Raw genomic sequence first — 27239 nt, 5'->3', positions numbered from 1 at the left:
GATCCTGAAGGCTGCTTCCCGCCAGCTCGGTCTGCTCCTGGACTCGGTTTCCTAATCAGTAAAGAAACGACTGAGTGGAGAGCCCCCAAGTCCCTTCAACATCAAGCTGATTAGAACATTAACTGGCTTCAGTTTTTTTCTGTTCACGCCTACTCAGAATTTGGTGTCAACCAATGCTCTTCCTCCTTCTGGATTAATAGATGCTTCTCCAGGTCAACGGCTCGCGACCCACCCTGACATGAAAACAGGGTATGCATCTAAAATGCGTTCTACCACCTTCTGCCCAATGTAAGAAGTAAACACAATACAAATGCGACAGAACAAACGTGTAGAATCATTCAGTGTTTTCTGGAGGTGACTACCTCAGCCGCGCTCCCAAACTTGATGCATGCCAGCCAGGTTTTATCCTCTCTAGACAGATCGAGGGTAGTGGAAGCCCAGACAAGAACAGTCTTCCCTAGAGACAAACAAACTCCTTCTGAATTGATGCTGTTTCAAATGCTGAGAGATGCGATTCAGAATCACAGTCCCCTGTTGTGGGCAGTGGCATGTTTTACTTTCCAAAGACAGCAGGTCCGGCCAGGAGACTCCTGTTTCCAGGAGTACATCCCACCTGGGAATACTGACTTCTGATGTTTTCAAAGGCACAGAAGACTTTCCCTCTCCCTAAATGGTCGTAACTGTGACACTTGCTTGTAAGTCCGGGTTGGAGCTTTACTTGAACTCAAGGGCTTACATGATGGGGGGCGTGTCCCCTTCACCTTCATGCTTTCTCACTTCCGCCCAGTACTTCTGTGTAAGGAGAAGAGGGGCTGCTCCCAGCGAGGAAAACCGTCTCACGCACCGACAAAGAGGAAGAGCTAGAATCTCCATTTGACCATAATAGGGAAAACTCTAACATTCCTTTTCCATGAAGACAATTCTTTAATATACAATGTTAGTTTGGTAAAGCGCTCTTTTTCCCCAGGGGAGGCTGAGAGGTACAAGCGAAAGAACTGTGATAATAATTACTATTATGGCTCTATAATAACAAAAGGAGCCCGTTCTTCTTACCTCCGGTATCCCTTTAATGACAGTATTTAGCAGTTCAGTGAGGGTTAGTGACGTCCATTGTTCCCTTTATTTATTTTTTTTAAAGTTAGCAAATTGGCTTGGTGAACGTCTATTTTTATTACACTCAAGTGGTCTGGGCTCACTGTCCATTCAAAGGCCAAGCACTACTCAAGTTACTACCTATTGGGGGTCACTGTTAATTTTATACCTGACTTTGGGCAAGTTATAACCGACCCAGGTCTCAAGTTCTTCCTCTGTAAAATGGATACACCACTGAACGAATTCGAAGTGGGGAGAACAAATAAAAACTAGCACGAAATACTCTGAATTGGTCCATCCTGACCCCATTCATCCAAGGCCACCCCCAGTTGCACACCCATGCCGTGCAGAGCACCCAGGGCGGGTCCAACTGTCCTCGCTCTGGCGCCATGTTCCTGTACCCCCCCTGCCCCCCCTCCATCGCCTCCGCTGGGCACAGGTCACTCTCCCGATTCCCCTCCCCCTCCTCACCTGCCGCGCTCTGCTTATATGCACGTGCCTTTGATGATTTTGAAGAGCAGAAGACGCTGCTCGGTGGGTCAGTCACCAGGGCTCACTCATACCAAGGGTGACCACAAGCATTATCAAGCTTGCGGCAGTGGACAGAGTGCTCGGACAAGAAACGGATATTCGGCAACCTGACCCCCTCTGGTCTTAAACAAAGACGTGAAGCTCCAAGGTACAAGAGCTGAACTTAATAAAGGCATTCTGGAAGAAACCTGTGTTTCTCCACAGACTTCCCCGAGAAAACAGCAAGCAGCATGCTTTGGGTAATGCTTAAAAACCCACTGATGCGTTCCGATGCTTTCAGCGGGTCTAAGATTTCAGGGGCACAGGAGAAGTGAGGCAGATGCCTTACTTGTACATCTGACTTCCGACACCCTGATAGATAGTATAAATGGTACCTAATTATGCCACACATCATAGTGTCTTCAAGTTCAGAGATTCTTAGATCCCAGTGACCAAGCCACCCCCTAATTATAAGGACCACAAACTGAGGGACCAGTTGGAGGCTTCCCGGCTGCTGGGTGCCCCGCTCACCAGAATCCAAGCCTCCTGACTCCCACTACTGTGCTCCTTTCTTTAAACCACAACAGGGCTTGGCTCGTGGTTATTTTCCTTTAATAAATTCTGGCCACAAGTGAATTGAGGCTGTTTTTAATTAAGGTCTTCACCGAAAGATCGTTTGGAAAGCTCTGTCCCCTCCCACAAAGCAGGACGGGCTTGTTTTGACCAGCTGTCCTACGATTTTCCGGCTCATCATCAAGGCTCGCATTACCCTCTCCTACAGTCCTGACCAGGCGAGTGCCTCTTGTAACCACATGGTGAAAAAAAGAATCTTTCACAGAAAGATTTACAGAAGACTGGGGGGGGGGTGGAGAAAAGGAGGAGGAGGAGGAGATTCTAAAGGAATTAGTTAAGTCCAGGACAGTGCTGGGATGTTCTCTGATAGGAATCTTCACTAGTATAATATAAGCCAAGGTGATAGGACCTCTATTTTTACTTAATTCCACGAGGGCTCCTAACCTTTTTTTGGTGCCATGGACTCCTTTGGCATTCTGGTGAAGGCTACAGAACCCTTTACCCCCTCTCAGACTAATGTTTTTATATACCTACAACAAAGCACCCAGGATTATAAAGGAAACACTCTGTACTGAAAATACAGCTATTCAAAATACTAAAAAGCAATTTATGATACAGTCATCTATGTACTTTTTTATGAATGCATTAAATAAAAAGACTCAGTAGCAGGTCAAGAAAGTACTGTAATTTTTTTTTTTCTAAAGTAGGCTCCACGCCCAACATGGGGCTTGAACTCATGACCCTGAGATCAAGAGTCGCTCACTCCACTGACTGAGCCAGCCAGGCGCCCCCAAATTACTGTAATTTTGAAATGGTGATGAGTGTACACAGTGTACACAATATTTCGAGATTATCTGCCAACTAGCGATATCAAAACGTAATATGAAAAGATCTGTGATTTCGGCGGGTGACGAAGTCCTAGGCGCTGCCAATACCACCGTGTGTGTGGTTTGCTGGCACCACATTCGTCGTGGAAGGAAATGGGACACTTCAGTTAGAGGGTCATAGTATAAAGAAGTAAGATCTAGAATCCAATTCAGGGACCCAGGTGAAGAACCATACCCTGGACAAAGATCTCCTTGACGTCTTACTCATCCACGACTCCTGAGATCGCATGAGCGAGAGGCACGGCACAAAGTCGACACTCAGTGAATGCCTGAACCGAGTCAGTAGGTAAGTCTGAATTATCTGCTGGGTGACCTTCCAAACTCCAAATCTCAGCTGGTCCACCGATGGCCAGCTTACTTCAACCTCTTCATTCCCTTAGCAAATATTCACGGAGCCCTCAGTAAGTGTCAGGCAGCATTCGAGGCACTGGCTGTGCTCTGAAGGGCTGCTCTGCTCTCGGGCCCTGTGTTCCTGCCTGCACAACACGGCCCAGGCCATCCTCCTTAAGCGCTTCTGTGCTCTGGGGCCCTCGCTCAAATATAGAAAAAGTTCCCTATTCCCCAACACGCCTGACCATACCACACCCTGTTTAACATTTCCTCCCACAAAACCTCTGGCTTCTTCTAAGACCCCGGAGCAGGTGGTGTTCATTTCTCCTGGACCCTTCCCTTCTTCCCTCCATCGCTCACGTTTTCACAAACTCCAGGCTGCACTGATCTCTCACATCAGAGGACTTCATCACCTGATTCAATCATACCTCTAATAATCTGACCATTTCTTCAGTGACAGGAAACTGAATCTCCCTGAAGCGGGACATCCCCCCTAAACTTCTAAGTTTATGATCTGTATCGTATAGCTTGTCTTAAACAAACTTACACTCTTCTCTGCTGATGTATGACTAACGGCCTTGTCTTCTTATTTAGCCTTTCGGCTGCTTCCGCCTAGCAGCACCCTTGCCTTGCCTTCTTCTCCAGAGCGTACGAAGTGGACGTAGAGACAGGCTGCTAGGTGAATTTAAAGGAAGACAGCCAGCTAGTGTAATTATTCCCCTCCAAGCTCACAGACCACCTCCCCAAAGCCCTACAAGACAGAACAGTTTTGTGAAAACAGCCACAACCTTGAGACCCATTATGACGGGGTAGCCTGTATTCTATGAGTTTTTCCTCCTCACAGGTGTTAGGGGCTGAATTTGTTCCCTCCTCAAAATTCGTATGTTGAAGCCCTTAACCCCCCAGTACCTCACGATGGGACCGCATTCGGAGAGAGGCTCTTTAAAGAGGGCACGACGTTAAAATGAAGCCGTTAGTGTAGGCTCTAGTCCAAAGAGACCCGTGTGCTTGCACATGCACAAGGGACCATGTGGAAAGGCAGCAAGGCGGGTGGGGGGACCATCTGCAAGCCAAGGAGAGCAGCCTTGGAGGAAACCAGCTCTGTTGGTCTTGGTTAAACCCAACCTCGATCTTAGAGTTCCCGGCCTCTGAAACTGTGAAAAATGAATCTGCTGTTTAAGCCATCCAGTTGGTGGTGTTCTGTCATGGCAGCCCTAGCAAACTCACGTGACAGGCGTCTGAATTTAGGTATTTCTGAAAACCGAGTCCAAGACAAGGACTTGGGTGCAGGCAGTTTAATTGCAAGTGATCCCAGGAAGCAAGGGTTAGGGTGCCGGGAGTGTGAGGCAGGTGTATTACTTAAGGGTGTGTGAACCCTGTCGCGGCTGTGGATGGTGGGGGCTTGATTTGGCCGCAGCCCCCCTGGAACTGTCCTGGAAGGCAGGGATGTTTACTGGGGGCACAGGGTTGCCTCCAGAGGTGGTAATGCTCTGGACTTGTGGGTTGCAGTGTGTGCACCCGTGGCCCTAGAGAAGCTCCTTGGGAGAAAGCAGAAAGGGACACTCGGTGGCAGGGGCGAACCCATAAATATGGATGTCGCTAGATAACGGGGAGGGGGTGTTAAGAGATACTCACTCGGGCATGCTCCCTTTCAGCAGACTCTTGCAAATTCTGTATTTTTAATGAGAATTCTGGTTGGGCTTTGGGGCTATTTTCCAAAGCTAATCTAGTTCTCTTACAACCAACCGGCCTTTGGGCTCTAACGTGGATTCCGCCCATGAGGAACAGAATGAGCTTAGATATTGTACAATCTCACTACGTTTTAGGTAATGCCTGGAAGCCAAACCAGAAAAAGGATTCTCTCTCCCATCCGGGTTCCACCTCTGGAACTGAGTTTTTAGGTCAGATACAAGGCCCTTCTGAACATGAGGTCAGAGATTTCTAACTCTGGTGGATTCCAGCCACCTTCAAATACCGAGGAATGTGATTGCTGAGCAAAGTTTTCTAAATTCCCTTCAGAAATTTCTTTCTTTCTTTTTAGCAAATAATTGCCTCAGATTTATTATTGAACACTTTCATAAGGTCCAACATCCAAGATAAAGTTATGCAGGAAGATGCCAGACATGAGTGGTATTTCCTGGTGTTTTCCAATCCTGAGTCCTATCTTTAGGGTTGCCAGATTTAGCAAATAAAAATGCAGAACCCTCAGTGGAATTATGGTTTCAGACAAACAACCAATAATTTTTAGTGTAAGTATATCTCAAATACTGCACAGGACATACTTATCCTAAAAGGCATTTGTTGTTTATCTGAATTTCAAATTGAACTTGGCATCCTATGTTTTATATGGCAAGCCTACCGATCTTAATATTCCAGAATGGAAAATTAGCAAAATTAGAATTTTAAAGTAGAATTTCTATTTAAAATATGAACTTCCTGTTTTCACTTTGATAAACTACAGCAGAATGTTCAAAGCATGACTAGTTAGAACAGGCTGCTATTCTAATAGTCAGGATTCATTCTAGAACTGATAGTTCATTCTAACAATTGGGTCGTTCAATTTGAAAGAAATAAAAGTTTCAAAACAAATATTAAAGTTCCCCTAGACATCAGTTTGTCTAAGAACAAAAAGTCATGTATTATTTGTATAAAAAAGAGTAACTGACAGTGTAAGAAGAACATTTTATTTGTATAGCTTGCCTCTGTTTACTTAGTGCTCACAAAAACTAAAATATCAAAGACACTGGCGGGGGGGGGGGGACACACAAAAAAGAAAGCTGTTGCGAGAATTTCTGAGCAGATCTGAAAGCTTTCTATACCTCGAGCTACATGACAGAACTAAACCATTTCCTCTCCAGCTTCCTCCTCCCCTTAGAGTTTGAGAGATGGTTCTAGATTTTTAGGATTTTGAAGATTTTTCATTGGAAAACCAAGATATCTTAGAAAATGAAAGCACCTTCTTTGAAAAGACTGAGGACTTTGCAATGGGGAGGGGAGGGCGGGGGAGCCTGTCTGCAGCAGGAAGAGAATCACCTGAGGGCACGGCTTCCCAAATTTGGCTCTAAGAGCATTCTCTGTTGTGAGGGGGCTTAACAGCCTCTACTCTCTAGATGCCTCCAGCATCCCTACCTTCCCTCTCCTCAGGTGTGACAACCAAACCTGGCAGCAGACTTGTCCCTAGTCGAGAACCACTGGCCTAGGAGAACCTTCAGCGTCCTGGCTTCTCCCTTGGCAATTGTGCCGTCCTGAGTTTCAGCAATTTTTAAAAATACCATTGCAGGACAGCTTAGAATAACAAGTGAGAGAGAGAGAGGACTACAACAGAATTTGCACCAAAGCCATGCTGATTGAAATGGTTCTAAATATGTATGGTCTAATTAAAAAAAAAAACAGGTCTATCTAAAGATGCTTGTGAATCTCCGTATACACGGGGAGTCTTGTGCTCACGGGAGGTTAGACCCGAGACCTGATTTCGGCCTGTCTCTCCAACTTCCTCACCACACAGAGCAAGAGCTAACCTTTCGGATCACTTTCTACATTGCAGGCATGCATTCTCGCCCATCCCTCCATCTCCGCCCTGAGCCAATGGTCATTAAGTGTCCCTTGTAATGGAGGAAGGAACCCAGGACCTTGAAAAGTGAACTAGCTTACCCAAGCCCCTAGGGCTCATGAGATTTTCAACCTAAGTAACTCCAAAATCTAATCCCATCTCAGCTTGGAGAGGAAAAGAAAGTCACTAGATGTCTTTGACCTTCATTCCGTTTCCTCACCTGGAACCTGGAAATGACATTTCTTAGTATTTTTCAGAATCACTGTAAGAACCCAGAGGCAGTTTCCTGGGTTGTGGGAGGGAAGGGACCAAAGTCCTGGCAACCAGCAAGCAATGAGATCCAGCGATTTCTGGGCGAGTGTAACATTCACCCAGGCTTGCTGCGTTGGCGTGGGGCCCATCTCAAAGGCCAGGAGAACCACGCCCTGAGTCTGACATCTACTTCGGCTTGAAAATGAACCAGTGCCACTCACTTTGAAAGAGCACTATCAGGAATGCAAATGTAAATAGTAAACATCATAATTAACCCTTAGGACTTTGAAAAGTGGAGAAGTCAGAGACATCAAGTCTGGCGGGGAGGGGTGTGGCGAGTGGTGGGAGGGAGGCGACTCGCACTCTGGGGCTCCCCCCTTGCACAAGGTCTGAGTCACCTCCCGTGGTGCTCCAAATCCACGGGGGGCAGGTGAGTGGCCAGCTGGGGCAGCGAAACCTCCCCGAGGCACCCAAGAACCTGGGGCCATGGTGTTGGGTGCCCGTGGCTAGAGTGGACAAACCACGGAAAGTCTGAGTAGGAGGCTTTGAAGATCACTCACATTGGACAGATGAGGAACCTAGAGGTGGAAAGATGGACTGACCTTGTCCATCCAGGCTGTGACCCCTGCCAGACACCAGGCCCCCCGAGACTGACCACATAGCAAACCCACTTTCCTTGGCGGACCTCCTCCCTGCCCTGTGGGTGATAGCCGCGCAGTCTGGCTCACCTCCAGCACAAACAAAGTCACGTCACATTTGTCAGGTACCTATTTTTTGTAGTAGTTTCTGGACCAAATTACTGTTTTGAGCTTCTAAGGGAAAAAGGACCAAATACAAAGTGTGTCGGTAACTCAGTCCAGGAAGGCGAAATAAAACGTTTACTCTTTGGGTTACAAAGTCTCATTAGGGTTAAGAAGTAGCTGGGGGAGCAAACCTAGCGAGGCTCTGGATTCTTTTTATATGATAAGAGAGGCAATTGGTTTGAAGTTGGTTCACTATGGCTGGGGGAGGCAGGCAGCCCTGGCGGCGGAACACCTCTCTACTTTATTACAGCTGCAAAACCAGCTAACACCGCACCTTCGATGGAACCTGTAACTCCAACTCATTTTCAGGCACCGGTCACCCCATTCCCCCCACGTGTCACAATGGAGAAGGTACGGTTGGGTGCTCTGGGTGCCTGAAGACCACGGACTATCCGGAGAGAACAATGTCCCACCCATCGTTTCATGAAGCCACGTTTAGATTCTGGGTCTCATTTCAACAGATATCAGCACAGTAGAGCTCCAGTTACAGTGGACAGATCATTTGTCAAGAATGGAAAAATCCAGGATGCCAGGGCAGCTGTATTGGGGTGGGGGGTGGGAGGGAAGAAGTGAAAATACATTATGAAGGCAATGAGGAGAAGGACCGCTACCTGAGCGGGCAGAGGTGAAGCTTAAACCCCGGAGGGACAGAAAGCCCAGGCCACTGGAGGCGAAGCCACAGACCACACGCCACAGTTTGCAACATGGCGCTCGCCACCAGCATGACCCTGGCGGGCCCACCTGTGGCCACGGTCCCAGAGTGACACTCGGTGGGGACCAGAGAGATTCCAGGGACACAAGTGCACACAGAAGAAACAAGGCCACACGGCATGTGCTAAATAGATAATAGGATGATTATACATTCACCTCTCAATCGCGAAGGAAACCTTGCAGACTTCCACAAAGTTAAGACTGCCGTTATGCAGTAAAAAGGAGAATTCTTTGATGAGGTGCCTTCTGTTTTATAATATATATCAGGGAATGTGGACTGATTAAACAGATAAATGAAAGACGAAGGCACAATTATCTATTTTTACAAAGGCCTATAAGATTTAATAGTGATTCTTCTCTCTTTACCACCAGTGACTGTTGAAAAAGTAAATTAAATGATTTAGGATATGAAAACAAACTTGACCTACCAATTGCCAATTTAATTACACGTACATGAGAAATTCACTAAGCACCTAATCATTTATATTCTGGAGTAGTATTTCAGCACAGCTAGTCTGTTAGATATTTTAAATTATAATTTCAGATGGACTCATTGTCACAGGCCTCTGGGTCGGTTTTACACACAGAATCAATACACTCCCACTAATAAATCGGATTCCTTCTCTAAGGCTCCCGGTGGGCGCTCAGCTGGAGTCCTGTCTGGCAGGCAGTTTCGAAGTTCTCCAAAGAAAATGACTTCCCTGATGTTCAGCCCCAAGAACAGGAGGCACCCGAGAGAAATCCAATCAAGGGGCAACTGCCTGCAAAGGAAGGCTTAGCCTGGCAGGTAGACTGATTTAGACACGGAAGAAAAAATGCCCCAGTTTACGTTCTCCTCTCCAGCACCGTGTTTCCAGATCCACCAAGACCTTTGTTCCTCTCCCAGAGCTAACACGTGTTGTCTTTTCTTTGAAAAGGTAGCTGCTGGGGGCGGGGGGGGGGGGGCACTTGACGAAGGCCTTTCCCGCCAGAATGCTCTGGAATGTCCAGGGCTGCGAACTCCTCACCTTTGCCTTCCACACCCCGGTGCTCCGGGCTCAGGGACAGCTCAACAACTCCAGGCCGAAGAAGCATGTAGCTAAACCACTTCCCTCCCCTCTCCTGTCTGTGTTACACTGGGGTCCTGCTGTGACCCACGTCCTGAATGGGAACAAATACCTTGAGCGAGGCTGGATTTTTCAACCTTGCTGCCCCAACGTGGGAGTCCTTAGGAGGGCTCTCGTTGGCTCTTCCACTGCACACAGTAAACACTCTGGAAGTGCACTGACTGCCCCATAGCACAAGGAGACACCTCATCACCCATCCCAAAGGCCCTGGAAACATCTCGGGAGGTGACTGCACATGTCCGGATAGCTTCAGGGTTAAAGAAGAGGACAAAGTGCTGAACCTCCCTTTGCTCATCTACAGATGAGGAAGGGTTGCTCTGTCAGGTGCAATAACATACACGAGATACTCACGGCCACAGCCACGGCCACGGCCACGGCCACGGCCACGGCTGGCATACAAAACTATTTCATAAGGCAGACAATTACTATTTTCTTATTACCCTAAATTCATTGTAGATGGGAGGGGAGTGAGACAGAGCCCCAGTCTGTGAACCTGAAAGAAAGCATAATGTTGGAAACTGTAATTTTAATGAAAGAAAAAAAAAAAGTATGAGATGAGAGGGGGTGCGATTTTCCCTATTTATAGCAAAACATACCATAAAGCTACTGTATTTAAAGCACCGTACTATTTCCTTAGAAACAGACAAAGATACCAGTGGAGCAGAGTAGAAGGTCCAGAAGCAGACCAATACAGGTCCATGTGCGTGTACACACACACACACACACACACACACACACACACACATTTCTGTAGGATAAATGTGGCATTTCTCTTTCTTTTCCCTAAGTAATTTCTACTCCCAACATGGGGCTTGAACTCACAACGTCGATCAAGAGTTGCGTGCTCTACCAACTAAGCCCAGCCAGGCGCCCCAGAAGTGGCATTTCAAATTCATGAGGAAAGGCTGAGCCATTCAACAAAGGGCACTAACTAGTATGATTGGCTATGCATTTGGGAAAAACATAAAGTTAGGTCTCTAACACACACGCACACACACACGCACGCCCCCTTCCAAGGAGGTTGAAGCTCAAAATAACAAAATTATGAAGTCGGGAGAGGAAAATACAGAACACTGTTATAATTTAGGGATTAAGAAAGACTTTCCCAAAACAAGCCCCCAAACTCATACACTGTTGAGAGTATACTTTTTCTATGTTTTAAAAAAATGAGCAAAACTTTGGTAGAGAGAAACATTTCGTAGGTAAAATTAATAGGAAAATGACAAAAAGGGAAAAATATTTACTACACACGCACACACATGCACACACCAGAGAAAGTTCAGTATCTGTAACTCATCAAAAATTCCAATAGTTCAAAAAGAAAGTTATAAATAGCCTTGTAAACAAAAATGGTAAAGGGTCCCAAGAGGCAATTCACAGAAACACAAATCGGGTCAGAGATGCTTCGATTTACATCTGTAAAATGAGGATGATAATCATAGCAAATTCACAGGGATGTTGAAGTTGAAATTAGTAAACTCCATGTAAAGTGCTTAAAACAACCCTGGCACATAAATACACTCCATAAATACTAGCCAGGAGCAGTAACAGTAGTAGCGGAGGTGGTAACTAGTATTCACTAAGAAACAAAAAATAAACATCAGAGATCACCAGCCAGCATCACTAGCAAAACCATCACTAGCAAAACTGCAGACTAATGTTACCCAATACTGGAAACAGTATAGGAAAACAGGCACCCTCTACACCTCCCGGGAGGAGATACACAAATGTACAAACACATACGCACAAGGACAGTCAAAACCAGAAATAACAGAAACCACAATCACATGGGGAGGAAGAGCGAACGGCATTCATCGATATGACGGGCAACGGCGCAGCCATGACGGAGGGTGAACGCCAGCGTGGAAATGTGTCTCCTGCTTTGCTAAGCACACGCTGCAAACCACAATTTGCACCTTCATATAAAATATATATTTGCAAATGAACAAAAAAGGGAAAGGCCAAGCTGTTATTGCGGTTACGTCTAGGAAGGGAAGCAGGACGAGGAGGGAGGACAGGGTATTTAAAGTTTTACTCCATTGACTGTCTTTGATTTCTTTAAATAAGCAAGCATGTACTAAAAACAAGTATTTTCTTAAAAAAAAAAAAGGCAACAAAGTCAATGTTTCACAGCAGTCATCGGTGGACACCTAAGTAAAAATGACAGGGTCTGTTATGTTCCTTCAACAGCCAGCCGGAGCCCCACCCCTGCAGGTCGGCTCCAGAGAGGAGCTATCACAGCTGGATACGAACAGGATCGTTCAACTTGAACCTGAGGCCGCTAATAACCCCCTGATCGGGAATGCAAGCAAGGCAACAACAATGTCAGCAACCAGCGGTTCTGTGTCTCAGGGTAAACGAGTAAGTTCACACGCTAGTTGATCAGGCTTCAGAAGTCTGATTTACACAAAGAAGTTTCCCAGGGCAGGAGATCTGAGTTTCTAACCATGCCAAGTGGGGGCCTATGGGGATTCCCCTACTGAGATCCCTTCTAGGAGGGGCAAAAATAGCAGGAGACCTTCCTTACCCAAAAAGGGCAGCCAACAAGCTGGCCATTTCAACACCATTATTCTTGTGTTACAGCAAAAGGTAAAGCAAGACCCAAAAGAGCTCACCACTTGGCAACTTGTAACTGTCAAATGTGACAACGTATCCCCGGATCCATTTGAAAAACATTTATAAAACTCAACTATGGTAGGCAGCATGGCTAACTTCTCTTACTCCCCAAGGCGGGACAGGAGGACCACACCCCGGACCTGGTTTTGGGAAGGACAGCAGCAGCTGAGTCATGCTAGACCTTCAGAAGTGGCCGACGTTTAAGGGCCACACCTTGGCCACCCTTGTGACACGGAGCACTCCGAGGGCTTCAGAAAAGCTGATCCTCACACTCTCGAGCAAAGCAGGAAGCAAGAAATGAGTAGTGCCTGCTGTATTTTCTCGACCTCTGTAACAGCATCGACCGCAAACGGCAAGCTTAAAACTGTCTCTGTCACCAGAAGCTGTTTTGGCTGAAGGACAGAAAGGGGGCGGAGTAGCCCACCGAATGGCTAGAGAGGCATTTTTAGAAAGAGAACCACCAAGACAAACCTGGGCCATAATCAAGCCCCATGATCCTTCACCTGCATTTTCAAGACAGCCTTTTCTCAAAAAGAAACTACCGTTCCATCCCAAACACTCCTTTTAGCATGGGTAGCAGTTGATGAGAGTTTATAAACTGAAGACAGTTTACTTAGGAGCAGACGGTTTGGGCTGGTGCAGAAGTAAAGGATTTCTGCCACTCTGATTAGGGCCTTTTTTTTTTTTACCCTCTTCATAAAGAAAAAAAAATCAGGTTAACATCTTTTTTATTTTCTAGTTTCTAAGTTTAATTTTATATAAATGTATATATATATAATTTATATATATGTATATAAAAGTTTTAACTATAAAAATTTCTGATTCCATCGTTTTGATTATAAATTTATATGATGGTGAGTCACACCCATTCAAATTTAAGGTACTCAAAAGCTTTTTCACACAAAGCTGTGTGTGATCTGTTTAATGCCTTTATTGGGGATGGGGCAGGAACTGCACAGACAGTAATCGAGTGCCCGGCCACTCCGTGCCCAGCTCCAGGCTGGACGCTTTCCCGTGGTCTCTCATTTCATCCGCTCCTCACAATATCTTTAAATACCCAAATTACCAGACACGTAAGGAGAGCAACCATTTCATTTCCAGATAAGTCTTGTACATCTGGCTGGCAATTTGGTTATAAAGATTTTTCATGGTGCTAGATAAGAGGACCATTACGAGGGAAGGAATTAAAAGGAGGAAAATATTTGTCAAGCAAACATGTCAACAGTCTCCGGAGAAAAGGGAGGGAAGCAGTTTCCCTGTTCGCTGGATGATGAAAAGCCCAAAGAAGGCTAAGAATTTCTGTTACTGAGTTCTGGGCTGCGGCGTGCAGGATCCTCCCGGAGTCCTCCGGTTTCAGGGAGGGATGCCAGGCCCAGGAAGAGATCAAGGGGTACTGCCAGTTTTGAATTGTCTTGATACACCCAAGACTATCGTTTGTAAGCTCTGCTGCTATGAGACCTGCACTTAACCCGAGCAACACTGCAGCACAAGCAAGGCCTTAGCATTCCCCAATCCCTCCTTGTAGAGAGCTATCTTTTCTCTACCAGTGCCTTTCAAACTTGGTGCACCAGGATGATGGGGGGCGGGGGGAGGGGGGTGCTGTTTAACCCTACACTGCCGGTCCCACCCCAGAGTTTCTGACTCAGTAAGTCTCGGGTGTGACCAGAAAGTCTGCATTTCTAACATGCTCCCAAGTGCTTCCCCCCGGTCTGAGATCACATACCTAAAAACCACAGTTCTTTAAAAAAAAAAAAAGACCAGAATCCATCAAAGATAGGAACAGGATATTTATGATACGGCACACACAAAGGCAGGGGATTTTGCTTGCTGCTGTAAGCCTAGCGCCTAGAAGACGGACCGGCATATAGCAGGTGCCCTGTCCGTACCTACCAGGGAAGTCAGATGAATCCATACGCTCCCTGGTGGAGAAGCGGCCGGCATGGGTGAGTGAGGGAAGTGGTTGTACGTGCACCGGCTACAAAGGGAATGGCTGCTAATAGTTTTTGTCTTTTCGTTTTATTCACGGTCACAACAGAATACATTTTTAAATATTTCACAACCAGCTCTCCAGGAAAAAAGAAAAAAAAAAACCACCCTAATTTGTAGCATGTGCCATGTTCCCTGGTGTAAATCCTTCCACTATGGTCCATGATGAGCCGACCACGTGGCATCACTAGATGCAGCTGGGGAGGGATGAGCACAGTCTGCCCTCCTGAGCAGGTGGGGACTCTCCGCACCCGCCCCCAGGATACACTTAAATGTTGTGCAGAGCCCATGCCACGGCGGCCCAGTTGACCTCTTGGTGGCATGTTCGTATCTTCCTAGTCCTGCAGCCCAATACTACCTTAGAATGCAAAGTAACTGACATGCATATTCCTCCTAAGCATCTAGTTCCGAAAACTCAAAACTCAGATTTTGCGTGTTTCAGCGAGCAAGTCTACAGTTGGGAGAGTATTTTTTTTTTTTTATTAGTAGAAGGGAAAATTGTGTCACTTCAAGGGGACGTAGAGCTGACTTATTTTTGTTATCTGCTCCTGTGTGTACCGCAGTTAATACTGTCACTTGCAAAATATAATAAACATGATGTTAAAGAAAAAACACCAGGTTTTTCTCTTCATTTACAAATGTAATCTAGTCTTCAACAATGTATAAACTTCCTGCTTGGCTGATGTATTTCAAACTGTTTGGATTGCACAATTACTATATATGATGAAAAACGTGTATTATACATTTTTTCTTATTAAGCATCTGATGCAAATTAATATTTCTCAGTTGACATTGATTCACTTCTGCTAGCTTATTAATAACACATTAACAGATGTTTCCTAAATCTCTACAGACAATTCCAATTCTTTTTAAAAAGATTTTTACGTTTCCAATTTCTTTTTTGATATGTACATTTAAGATTATTTTCTTCTAAGCATTTATTTTTATTTATTTATTTTTTGAGAGAGGAGGGAGGAGGGGGGAGAGGGAGGGGCAGACAATCCCAAGCAGATTCCATGCGGAGCACGGAGCCTGATGCGGAGTTCCATCTCATGCCCTGAGCCAAAACGAGGAGTTAGATACTTAACCACTGAGCCACCCAAGTGTCCCATTATTTTTAACTGATGTATAGTTGACGCATATGATGTTAGTTTCAGGTGTCCAACACAGCGATTCAACAATTATCTGCGCTAGGAAATGCTCACCACCAGTAAGTGTAGCTACCATCACCGTATGAAGTTATTACAATATTACTGACTATCCCCCATGCTGTACTCTTCATCCTTGTGACTAACTTATTTTGTAACTGCAAGTCTATACCTCTCAGTCCACGTCACCTTATTTGCTAACAGGTGGCCTGCGCTGGAAGGGAAGCTTTCTACTCAACGATGATGGTGCCACTACCAACCACCACGTGGATGATGCAGCAACACTCCTGAGCTGGCACGTGATACACATCATGGCATTCGACTTTCACTACAGCCCCGTTAGGTAGGAACCCCAATTTGGGTGAGGGAGACGGGGGTGAGAGGGGAAATTATGTGCCCAAATAATCGGGAGAATGGCGTGGTCACACAGGGCTCCACAACCACGCTGAGGAGGAGGTCCTGACCAGGTCTGCCTTAATGACCTAGGTCAGCGAAGGATAAAGGCAAAACGTCCTCGGCCTTCCCTGAGCTGCAGGCTTGGATCCTTTCTTCTCCAATTTACAGGGAGGCTTCGAGGGGCCGATTCACAGCACGCCCGACCAGAAACCGGAGAGGCTAGGCAGAGCAAGTTTTCTCTGTATCATCTACCAAGGGTGGGAGCACGGCTCCGGGGTTCCACAGGAGGGGAGGCACGCCGAAATTAAAACCGAGCCACGAGAAATCATTTGCTTTGAAAATCTCTACCATATTTTAGAATGTCAATATACACTTGATATAGAAGACATATCTATGGCATTCCCTGTGTCTGCCCTTCCTTCAAGCTCTAGAACAGAGGTTCTCAAGGGGAGTGGGGGGTTGATCTGGCCCCCGGGAGACAATGGCAATGTCCAGAGATAGTGGGGACAGTCGTAATTGGAGGGGCTACCAGCATCGAGCGAGTGGAGGCAGTCTCAGCCCAAAACATCAGTGGTGCCTGAAATCCTGCTATTTTCAAATGCCCTAAAGCTTTCTGTCCTCTTCCCCAAGTGTGGATGCCTAAGAAGCTCCGTCGATACCATCTTACGGCCTTCACTGTCTTTTATCTCGTCTTAATGACTGAAGAACACGTTCCATCTTGCCTTTCTCCTGTGATGAGGGCAGGAGTGCCTTGGTTGCCTTTGGACGTCTCAGAACACTGGGAACTGCGTTCTGCACAAAGTGGGTGTTTGATAAGTATCTGTCCAACACTGTGCTTTCCCTGGAGGCGGTAAAAATACTGAGGATTCAGACTCACCAGCCCTCAAGAGTTGCTCCCGTGGAGGTGGCGGAGGGGCACGCGCTAAATCAGGAACACACATTTCCTATAAACGCTATCTCATTGAATCCTCCGAACCACTGAAGGAGACAGGAAACACTATTTTAGGTACCTACGGCTCATACATCTAATTGGTAAAAGGTCACATGCGGGTAAGTGACAGAACCTGTTTCTGAGGCCAGCTCTTCCAGCCCTGTGCTCCCTCGGTGCCCCACCGCCACGACAGTCCTGGGTTTAGGGCGTCAGAGATGCTAACAGGGAAAACAGCAGCGTGAAAGGTTGGAAACTTCACATTATTAGTGTGATCGTCACAAGTTGTGCAACCCAATATAGTCACAAAATCGGTCAGTTCACAGAGTGCTGCAAATTTGGGCTTATGTACACGTTACATATTTAAAAATTAATTATAAAGATACTTAGAATTTACGGGAGTCCTTCCTCCAGAGGAATACTCAGAGACTCATTTTTAAATGTTAATGTGCTAGAGCTTAAGAAAGTTTAAGATTTTTTTTTTTTTTAAATCAGCAAAATCAGAGAGCCTAGGAAATTACGGTCCAAAGAGCCATCTTAGTTCAAGACGTAATTATGTGACCTTTCTTTACGCGCAGCACTCTTTAGCTGGCTCTCGCCTTCGAGAGGTTGCAATCCGTGGGCTTCCTCAAAGCAGCCAGAGCCAGGCCTGGACCTGGTAAAGCACATAATAAATAACGTTGATGGCTCGTCTCTGTGAGCCCTGACAGTATTGATCCCCCAAATCAACCTGATGGATCTGTCTTGTTTTCATATTACACAGGCAGAAGGGAAAACGATGAAAGGTTTTGGTGGCACCACATTAATTTTTGTTTTTTTTTTAAGTTAGGGAGACCCATTCTTGGCTCGCCATTGTTCTTCAAGACGCCCACTATGTATGACCTCTATGCCGAAGCCACGTTTCCAGCGTGCGGCCCTAGCCTCTTAGGAAGCTGGCTGGCCTGTGGTGTCACTCGCCACCGACTCCTACCAAACAACCGTTCCCTCCCCACAGCGCACACCTTGGTGGAGGGCATGCTCAGCCCCCGCCATTCCGAGAGCCCGGGAGTGAAACATCGGGGCAGTCTAAAGTCCTTTCATTTCTTTTCTTCGCCCTTCCTTCACTTCCATGCTGCCTTTTCACACGGTCAATGTTGCTATCCTGCTTCCAGACTCATGAGATCTATGGTGCCCATACCCTCCAGGGTGTGACGTGGTTCTCTTCCCAGGGAAATTCTGGGCTCTGAGTTCACTCGGTAACCTGTTCCAGGCAGGCCTACACCCAACAGAATGAAGAGCCTTCCTGCTACAGGGTCAAGTAAATCCTGAGGGCACGACGTCCAGCATATCATACGATATGTCCCCAGCCTGTTGGTACCCGGCATGTGGCAGTCATACCCACTTGGACCTCCTGAGCCAAGGTCCTCCATGCTTTGGAAGCCCCTTCTCGTTTCACCCACTCTGGGTTTTGGGTAACCCCGCTTCAGATGGTTTGCCTTAGCAATGTGCTGGAATACGGGTGTTGGAGCCACAGGGGTGGGCTTGGGGTCCACTGTACCTGGCCCAGGTTTCCGGGCTCTGCTGGGCTATTCCCTCCAACTGAGCAAGAAGTTCAGATGAGCCTAACACTAGTGCACGGGTTCTGTGGGCAGCTTCAGTCCTCGCCTGGTCGTTCCAGCTTCCAGAACCTTTGCCTGCATTCAACGACTTCCAGCGGCATTCACCAAACGTCCCAGAAGATCAGATCTTGGTATTTCACTCTAATTGAAGAGGGTAGAGGGAGAGCCTGGAACAAGTGCTACAGGCAATTCTTCCACCAGGTAAGCCTGGAAAAACACCGGGTGACTCCTTTTGGACAGGCAGCTTGAGTTTCTACTCTATAACGAATACCATGTCAGAGATCACAGAGGAGAAAAGCCAGGAATATGCTGAGACTTTGTAGCCAGGCCCTTTGGGTTCCATTTCCGAGCCCCACGCATCAGTGGGGACCCGAGCCAGCCCCTTAGCCCCTCGCTGTTTCTCCCTGTGCAGAACAAGCATGATGGTAATACCCACTTCATAGGTTGTTATGTGGATAATGCGCTAATGTGCATAAAACACTTAGTTCAGCGCCCTCCACACACGCGGGCACTCAATAAACATGAGCTATTATTATCCCATAGACCAGAGACTGCTGAGTGGCAGCCCTTAAGCCAAATCTGTCCTAGAGACCTATTTTGTTTGGCCTGCACATTTTCCTATTTAATCGAGCCAACATTTTAAAACTGGTAGATTTCTGGCGTTTTAAGAAGGTTGAAGATATGGCAACACACAGGGCCGGCCTTCCCCTCTGGCAGACACTGCCTAGGGCAGGGCCCCAGGGCCCCCTTCTGACAGCAAGCATAGCCCCCCACATCACTTATGATTAACTCCCTGCCTGCCCCTCGTAGGAAGGCCAATCCTTATTCTAGGCCAATTTTACCAACATATCCAATGTTAGGTTCTGTTATTCCCCCTATATTGACTTCAGTCTAACTGGTCTCTCCTTAGGCAACCTATTTTCCACTCCCCACCTTTTGCCCTATGATGCCTCCCCAGCCATGAGCAACGTCCTCAATCTCCCTCTCCATCTAGCACCGCAGTTCCAACTGAGAATGAACAGCAAAATGATCTGGGACATTTTGAAAAAAAGAAAAAAAAATCCCCATGCGTGGATCCCACCCTCAAGGATTCTAATTAATGTGGGCGGGGCCCGAGTGTTGGCCTTTTCTGAAAGTGCCCAGACAATTCAAGTGTGCGCCCGCGTGCGCTGGGAGACTGAGGACCGTGAGAGCTCCCTGCTCTCCTGGCCCAGCGGGCACCTCCTGTCGACGCCGCACCACTGAGGACCAGATGAGTCTTGTTTTCCTCCTGACTCCTGTTTAGTCTTGCTCGAGAAATCACCTTGTGTTTAAAGCCTGTCTCCCCAAACAGGCTGTAAACTCGAGAGTGGGCGGGTCACACCTCCGACTTCTTCTGCACCAAAAGAACGACCAGGGTGCCGAGCACACCGGAGACGTTGAATGAAAACGCCTCTAGAATATCTGGGTCTAGGGTGTAGAAGGCACTGGGGGGATGGGTTTCCTGGACCCTGCAGGGACACCAATGATGAGGCTGCAAGGAGGAGTACTGGGTGGGCCAGTGGGAAGGAGGGCAGCAAGAGAAGGGAGGTGGAGTGGGAGGAGAGGGAACCCAGGAGCAAAGGAGCACACCAGCGGGCACCCTGCAGCCATGGGCAGCCCTGAGCCAGGCCAGCAGCCGAGCCGGGAGGAATGGGAGGCAGAACGGGAAAGGCGAGATTTCACTGGACCTCGAACGCCGGAGGGGGGGGGGCGGCGGAAAGGTTGTCATTAATTTGGTAAGTCCCAGGAGCAGCCAGGGAAGGCTGGAATTCTGGCGTCCTTCTAGAAGCCAGGCAGAGGGAGAGGTGAGGGGTGGGAGGGAGCTGGGAAAGGGGACAGGGAGGGGAGGCCGGGAGGCAGCCCTCTCCTCCCACCCCCTACACGGACAGGGCCTCCATGCTGGCCGGGGGCCCGGGGTGCTCAGACACCCCCATTTCTGCCATTCAGTCTTAAGCCATAGTTTACTGTGCAGAAGTGAAATCATGCTAACAGTGCAATTCATGTGAGCAGTGCAACTTTATTAACACATTTAATCGCAGAAATAAAGACTTTAGTCACGAACCTATTACTACTGCTAGTACTATTATAATAAGAAGCTTACTCTTCTGTTCCTTCTCCTAAGTCAATGCACGGCTTATAAAGAGACAGAGACCCTAATGACCAGGTCAGGAGAAAACTGCCCGGTGTGTCACTCCTCCTCCCAGTCACCACCATTTGTAGAGGTGTGACTGCGTTTAAGTGAACACAGGGCTAGTTAAGAAAACATGCCACCATGGACAGCCCAAGAGATGGCCGTGGAAGGGGCGTGCGGTTCTGCCATCTACCCAATACTCTCACGACCCCTCCCACGGGCCAGGCCTCGCCCTAAGTACTTAACAAATAGGAACTCACGCAACCTTCCTAAGGGGGGGAGGGAGGCAGGTACTATGATCTTCCCATTTTACCGGTGAGGAAACTAAGACGCAGAGGTTCAGCGTGCTAAGCCCCAGGGCACACAGCTGGTGCACGGAACCGAGGAGGCACCCAGGCACTCTGGCTCTGGACTCCGCCATCTGAGCCTCACACCCAGCTGCCCTTCCCTTCTCGCCTGAATTCAGGGTGAGGGTGCCGTTTGGCACACATGAGCCTCCCTCTCTCCTAAGGCCTGCCGGACCCAGTGCTACAGCTTGGCTTTTCTAGAGAATCGGAGCATCAGAAATGGCAGAGGGCAAAGGAGGGGGTGAGCTCTCTGGGCTCTGGGTTCCCTTCCCGTGACCCCAGTGTCCAGAGCCACAACCACTGGGGTCATGAAAAGCAGGGCATGCCGGAGAAGCCAGGCATGAGCTGGCCGGGAGGATCAAGGGCACTCGGCTTCTCCCTGCCTGGAAGCCCAACTCCGTTTACCAAAATATCTTCTGGGACAACAAGTTTCACTGATAACCACAACTGCTGTCTTCGTGCTACTGACCGCTCCCCAGCTGCGAGACCGTGTCTACACACGGCCCCTTGTGGGTCTGTGGGAGCCACACAAGCCAAAGATCCGAGCCCCTAACGCCTGGAAGAACTACAGACACCTCAGATTAGGTTTCACTTTTAGGCCTCGGGGCTTGAAGGGATTCTATTTTTAAGCTTACTCAGTCCCACCAGTAAAAGAAGGCATTTTAATGAAATGTGTTCTGGGTTTTAGGGGATGGCGACTTCCTCTGAAAGTGTTAACTGACCAGCCACTTGGTTAAATCAGAAGTCTTTCCTGGGGGAAGAGCATCTAGTCCAATGTGACCGGCGAGCACCTCTGCAAACCTGTCCAGCAACTCCGGACGTGGATGGCCCGACGAAACTTCCAGCACCACAGCTATGTGCTGCCCCTGCCCTGAAGAAAGTTTCAAAAGTCCTCTGAGGTTCTCTTCTCTGTGAAGTACATGTTTCCCCCTTTAAGCACCAGAAACGTCATATACACAGAGAACAGGCTTGTAAGTAACAAAGCTTTAAAAATACTACCACGTTTTGGTAAGAGTCAGTCATTCCTTCCATTTTAAAAAATTCCCTTTCATTGAACATCTAAAGTTGCTTCGCTTATTCTGAAGAGTTGACAACGAGTTGTTACTCCAAGACCAACTGTTCAAAGGACACTTCCATATGTGCACATTTCAAAAGAAAAAAAATATATATAATCCCTCCTGAAGGCCATCTAAAATGTACTCTATACATCCGATTTTTCCCATGTAGGGCACACGAGACATAGTTAACTTTTTCTTGGTGAATGAGGCTTCCTCTAAGAATTCAAGTCTCCAATTTCAGTCCTGGCTTTGCCATGAGCTAGCTTGTGACCTTGGGCAAGTAACTGAACTCCACTGGGGCTGAATTTCTTCACCTGCAAAATGAAGGGGATTGGGTCAGATGATGACTGTTGCTTTACAGCTCTCAACGTCAGGAGTCGAACGAAGACCATGGCAGTCATCGACTGTTGCCTGTGCTAACCTAAAGCATTATTCTTAAGGACTGCCAAATTATAAGAATATTGCCTGGGCCCTATAGATAGCCCTAGACAGCTGGGCCAAAGCCACTGCTCGCTGACCCTTGAACAATATGGGTTTGAAGTACACGCATCCACTTCTATGAGGTTTTATTTATTTATTTATTTATTTATTTATTTATTTATTGCAGTACTAGAAGTGTATTTTCTCTTCCTTGTGATCTTAATAACATTTTCTTTCCTCAGGCTTACTTGATTATCACACTGTATATAACACATGGGAAGAATCTGTGTTCACTGTGTTACCAGGAAAGTTTTAATAGTAGGCTCTTGGTAGTTAAGTTTTTGGGGAGCCAAAAGCTATCCTCAGCTTTTTGACGGGGTGTGTGTGTGTGTGTGTGTGTGTGTGTGCTGTTCAAGGGTCAACTGTACCTCTTTCTATCCCTTCCCTATTCCATCAGCTGTCAATTCTCCCTATCAACCTCCAGCGGACATAAGCCCTGGCCTTAGTTGACAGATCTAAGTAATGGCCTGCTTTGCTCAGGTTCGCTCCAGCAAAGCAAAGTGCATGGGCTTTGCGATACAATCTGGCAACCAGTGGGCTTTATCTCTTCTTGCTCAAAGTGATACTGCAGATGACTGTGGCCGCTATGGCCACAAGACTGACCCCCAGTTAAGGTCCGGGGAAGACTAAGAATGCATTTTTGTAACTTGTACATTCTTTGAGTTCTAAAGACACACTGCTTTATGGGGGTGGGGGAAGTGTTTGAAGCAAAAGTGACAACAGAAAACAAACCAATTTCCTTCTTATTGGAGCAAAAGCTACATGTGTTATCCCTCTATATTAAACCCCCTCCTGGGTTTCCTGTCCCCACCTCAGTTGTTGCTTTTCTAAGCCTCATCGTCTAACTTTTCTTTGTGTAAGATACATTTTCCAAGTCACTCTGTGAAGCCGAAGAGCGGATCAGAGTAGGAGGAAGGAGATACCATTAGTGGTTTCCTCTATTTACTGCTTTCCCAGTTTATCTTCCCTTCTTAGTCCCATGAAAAATGATCAGTAGAAAAAAAATGCTTCTTAGCAATTGTAAATACAATCCCTAAAACACTATTTTTAAGCTGCTAACAAGCACGAAAATATGCATTAAACCACATGCTTAGTACCTCGAAGAATTCAGGAAAGTTCCTCTCTTTAAAAACCAAATTGAAACAGAGAATCTGATAAGAACTGAAATCTACTTCTGGGCCTTGCACTCTTTGGGGTGGTTTCATGGGCACCGGGGCGGGACTCGATACCCTGAGCACAGGCAATCGTTGGCTTTCTCTCATCTTGGGTATAACAACGTAAGTGAGAAAGGAGGTGGTTAGAAAGAAATGGGAGCCAATGAGCCTGGCAAAATGACTGACCGTAAACTGGACTAATGAAAGGTAAATCCTGTGAAATCCGGAAACTAAGGATGGTTATCTGAAGCTTTGCCAAATGGGTCCCCGTCCTGTGGAAAGGGGGTTGAAGGTGTGGGTGGTATACCTTGGGGGAGGCAATCAAGACAGAAGAGGTTTTGTTTTGTTTTTCAAGTAGGTTCCATGCCCTGCCCAGCCCAGCGTGGAGCACAACGCGGAGCTTTAACTCATGACCCTGAGATCAAGACCTGAGCTGAGATCGAGTGGGACGCTTAACTGCCTGAGCCACCCAGGTGCCCCAAAACAGAAGAGTTAAAAGAAAATTACTGCATGAGATCTCTGAGAAATGAGAATAAAAGCAACTCCCCGCCTCCACCACCCCCCAGCCTTTAAATCTCCAGGTGCTGCTGTTTATTCAGGCCTAAGCTTTGAGTATTATTTTCTGTTTTCAAGTTAGCTTTACACCGCACAGCATTAATCTCGGAATCTACTCTTCCAAGCATTACACAAGGTGACAACTTATAGAAAAAAAAATCCTTTCCTGTTCGCAAACTTGGATTCCTCAGCTCACAGTGCCACATTTAAGGGTGCTTTGTTTCAGAGGGTGATTAGAGTGGCGCCCTTGGTACTGATTATAGAGCAGCTATTTGTACTGCCCGAGTCTGGGCACTGCATTATATCAAAACTTCCATTTTGGGGTATGTAGTGACTAAAAATTCTCTCCTAGTTTAAACTTGGCATCAACCATATATCTCAGCAGAAGCAAGATTATTGAGTATAGAACCACAGGAACCCGGCGTTTTTCTTTTATACTCACACAGAAAAAAAAAAAACAAAACAGACCCAGCATAGCATCTATGGTTCCTCCACTCTCACACAGAAATTTCCAGCACTGTGGGTTCTTCCCCAAAGTATAATCAGGAGGCTACTGTGACTGGATTAAAGTAAATCAGATGTGAAAGGCCACTGTCTCTTTCATTAATAGATCCCAAATTTTCTAGGAGGAGAATGAAATAAATTTCACCTTTTTTAGGAGAGGCAGAAAATGATGAGGCCCTTTCGGCTTCAGAAAATAGCACTTCTGGCTCTGGTTCTCTACAGCTCTTCCATTTCCAACAGTCCACAGGTGAAAATGAATTTACCTAGACCATGCCTCTGCCTTGCGGACAGCTGAGAGCCAGGAAGGACAAGACTGCAGCCCAAAGTGAGGAGGTCCATAGAGTCATGGGAGAGGTAGAGCCCCGGCGAAAAAGCGAGGATGAGTTGATCTAAATTTATCACCACTCAGGGCACAAGATCATGTACAGCGGTTCGACACCATCTCTATATAGTCCTGTCCTACTGACATGTCCCTATTTTACCCATTGCTGGAACAGCCATGTTCTGTGGATTTAAAAACCCAAATTAATTTGGTATCATAAATTCCATATCACTTTAGAAAACTTTTAAAGATTTTACTCTCATATGTAAACAAGGGAGCGTGCACGAAGTCTGACACTATTTCTCTAAGTTATGAAAGAAATAACATTGCTGAATGCTAATTTTGTTGGATATCTACTATTTGCCTGGCACTGTGCAAAGAGTTTTGCATGCACTGTCATATTGACACTTAAAAAGAACCTTAAAGTCAGTATTGCTATTGTTCCTATGTTACAGAAAAGGAAAACTTTTGAGAAATTAAGTTATTTGCCTAAGATCATGAAATTTGTAAATGATAGAGGCAATATAGCTAGTAAGGCAGTACTCATATTATTTTCTCCCATTAAAAAAAAAGGTAAGGATCTGTTCCTGTTAAAAGCCGTTAGATGTTCTTGGGAATTGGAACCAGGTAGGTCTGCATATTTGGTCACCAGAACAGAGTTCTCAACCTCTTCTTGGACACAAAGTGTTTAAATGGTTTTCTGCTCAGCCAATCATTTAGCTATCCCAAGCCATCTTCCTTCCGCCTTGGGGAAAGAAGATGAACAAAATTTCAAGACTTAAATGAAAGTCTAATATAATTCTGATAAGAAAACCAAACTATCTTCAGTGCTCATGACTCTGGAATAATCTCATGGAAAGAAAGATAAAAGTTTTGAAATAACTTGGAAGACAGTGAAGATAATTTTTATACTCTAAATACAATGAACTACATGTAAGTTTGGCTAGACAGTTTTGGAGGCTCGACAAGCAGGCTAGGATTTAAAAAAAACAACAACCCAGCAATCTGGTGGTCTCATAATTTCCCATTATCAAAACTACTCTCCATAAATCTGAATCCAATACAAGAATTATGTCAATAGCTGGTTGTTTCAGATTAGGTGTATGATATAGTAAGAGAACTGTGTAAGGGGCCAATACACTTAAAAAAGATTCTAAACATGTTCAGGTCAGATGAAGTTAGCAGGATTTAATGCTAAAAGCATGGAATATTCTTGCACCTGAGATCCAGCATCCTGAATACAGTATGTGTAAGTAGGTACTGTACTCTATCTCCCCCCTGCTGGCAGACCCTTGTCACTAAAAACGATGAGCTTCTCTGAGACTATCACACACATCCTCAGCAAGTATCGCTGGGGCTGGAAAGCAGTTAAGATTCAACCATGGGAGAAATTGGAAAAGAGTAAGGGAATAAAAAAATTTTCATTATTCCAAAACCCATCTCATTTCCCAAAGTGCTGCCTATGTGCTGACTTTCTTAAAGAGCCCTGCAAAATCTTGATTCTCCAAAAAAATACACCCATTTGGAACTGAGACAAGGTGAGGTCAACGACTGGTATTATCAACCACAGCTGACTCGGGTTCGTTTCTAGCCTCGTGGGGGCCAAGCCTCACCACGAGGGTGAAGACAGGAGGCATGGAGGAAGGGAGAGAAAAGGAGAAAGGGGAGAGACCTCCGGGCCACACTTCTTTCTAGTATCAACAAAAAGAGAAGCCGCATACTGACCTAAATCATCTCTCAAAGGCGCTTTATAAATTACAGGGACAAAGGGAGGGGGTGGCGGGTGGCCTGGGAATCCTACAGACACCCTACCCTCTGACCCGCCCCCCTCCCCCTCCAGCACAAGGGAAGGAAGACAGAAAACAGAGCTCAACTCGGCCATTGGAGAGAAGCCCCCCCTCCGCCTTTCGATCGCCCATCCATCGGCCCCCTAGGAAAAAAATACACGTAAACACCATACCCACCCCCTGGGGCGGACACTCCCGGCCCGAGGTTCCTAGAACCGGAGGCCGGGGCATTTACTTAGTTAGATTTTTCTTGCTTACTCATTTCCCTCAAGCACCCAACCCCCCGTTCCCACTCCAAAACCCCGCTCAACAGCCTACCCCCACGGCTTCTGCCCCCAACAGAATCCGGTGTCCCCGCGGCGGCGGCAGACCCCGAGCCGTCCCGGTCACTAAC

At 46.7% G+C, this 27239-nt stretch overlaps 1 protein-coding gene and 1 long non-coding RNA gene across 3 annotated transcripts in view; both read right to left on the bottom strand.

Moving 5' to 3' along the window:
• Positions 1-27239, bottom strand: part of E2F3 (E2F transcription factor 3) — a 72070-nt gene that overhangs the window by 44532 nt on the left and 299 nt on the right. The gene's annotated exons all lie outside the window — the stretch shown is intronic.
• Positions 14510-27230, bottom strand: LOC148107329 (uncharacterized). Its single transcript, XR_015722606.1, has 2 exons — positions 27164-27230; positions 14510-22357 (listed from the first exon to the last, which is right to left on the bottom strand). It is a non-coding gene; the product is annotated as an uncharacterized LOC148107329 (long non-coding RNA).

The sequence above is a fragment of the Ursus americanus genome, chromosome 32 (genome assembly GCF_024610735.1).
Source record: "Ursus americanus isolate L20-20 chromosome 32, mUrsAme1.1.p, whole genome shotgun sequence".
Lineage (NCBI taxonomy): Eukaryota > Metazoa > Chordata > Mammalia > Carnivora > Ursidae > Ursus > Ursus americanus.
Note: the sequence above shows the minus strand (reverse complement) of the source record. Positions and strands in the feature narration are given on the sequence as shown.